Source organism: Alligator mississippiensis, chromosome 1 (genome assembly GCF_030867095.1).
Source record: "Alligator mississippiensis isolate rAllMis1 chromosome 1, rAllMis1, whole genome shotgun sequence".
In the NCBI taxonomy this organism is placed as follows: domain Eukaryota; kingdom Metazoa; phylum Chordata; order Crocodylia; family Alligatoridae; genus Alligator; species Alligator mississippiensis.
The window spans coordinates 226,507,568-226,508,743 of record NC_081824.1 but is presented as its reverse complement, the minus strand read 5'-3'; the positions used below and the strand labels follow the sequence as shown (position 1 = coordinate 226,508,743).

General features: G+C 50.8%; 1 protein-coding gene across 4 annotated transcripts in view; it reads left to right on the top strand.

The window, feature by feature from the left end:
* Positions 1-149: 149 nt before the first annotated feature.
* The window catches only part of MCM8 (minichromosome maintenance 8 homologous recombination repair factor), a 33,380-nt gene continuing 32,353 nt past the window's right edge, over positions 150-1,176 (top strand). For 2 of the 4 annotated variants that reach the window (XR_009458928.1, XM_014595018.3), the window contains exon 1: positions 165-257. The gene's annotated coding sequence lies outside the window, so the exon portion shown is untranslated. Of the gene's footprint in view, positions 258-325; positions 678-1,176 lie in introns of those variants that run through there. The other 2 variants (XM_014595016.3, XM_019500743.2) reach the window with 2 other exon arrangements.

The window sequence follows — 1,176 nt, the reverse complement described above, 5'->3', positions numbered from 1 at the left end:
AGGGAGGCCCGCAGTGCGCAGGCGTACTCCCGAGAAGCTCCATGGGGGGGAGGGGGTAGTGTCACGTGACAGACAGCGGCAAAGCGAACCGCCTCTCCCCCACTTCGTCGACGGTGGCCAATGAACTTGAGAGGAGAGTCGCGCGGGGGCGGGACGCCGCCGCAAGCCGACCCTGTGATTGGTGCGGGCACCGGAAGCGGAAGTCGTGGCCACCCGGCGCCAAAATAAAACGGTGGTGGTGAAACCGCTCAGGTGAGGTGGGTGTTTTTTTTGTTTCTGTGCCTGTTGGTTACGGAAGGGGTGTTGGGGGTAGGGCAGGCGGTAGCGCCCGTGGCTCGGGCCGGGAAAGTGCGCAGCCGGGGTTCACACGAGAAACTCCGAAGTTGTGTGCAGGATCCTGTAGGGTTAGAAGCAGCAGTCTGCCCGGCTGGCGCCGCCTCCGATCTTCGCCGGGGGAGTAGGGCTAGGTAGAGTCTAGAGTGGGGGCAGCCTCATTCTGCCTGGAATGAAGTGCACTTGGGCTCCCGAGAGCTTGTGATGACAGCTCTACCCATAGAGGGAGATACCGCCATCTATATTTATAGATCTGTCTCTATCCATAGGCATCTAGGTCTACCTAGAGCTGTCTCTAGTTAGATTTGGCCTCTTTATCCATACAGCTCTATCTCTATGTCTAGGTAGGTATTCCTATGTCTAGATAGGGCTCTCATGTATTTATTTAGATCTATTCACATCTATGTAGTCTGTCTATGTAGATCTTCCATCTATATCTATGTAGATCTGTCACTATGTGTAGATCTCTAAATAGATCTATCGTCTATGATTGTAGATCTATATCCATAAATATCTATGTAGATCTGTCTATATCCATAGGCGTCTATATCTGTGTAGAGCTATCATCTGTGTCTTTGTAGAGCTGTCTCTATCCGTAGACACTGGTATCTTTGTAGAGCTATCATATATGTGCATGTAGAGCTATCTTGGTCCGTAGACATCGATATCTATATGCGTATATGTAATCTGGTTTCGTTAGTCTGTAAAGGAACGTGTCTACCCTGCCTTCTGAAAGTTTTCCAAGCGGGATATCGAGTCTTCACTAGTCAAAAGCCACTGCTCTGTCGTGACGTGAAAGGGTGCTGCAGCAGGCTGGCCTTGAAATGATTTATCTGGAGTTCC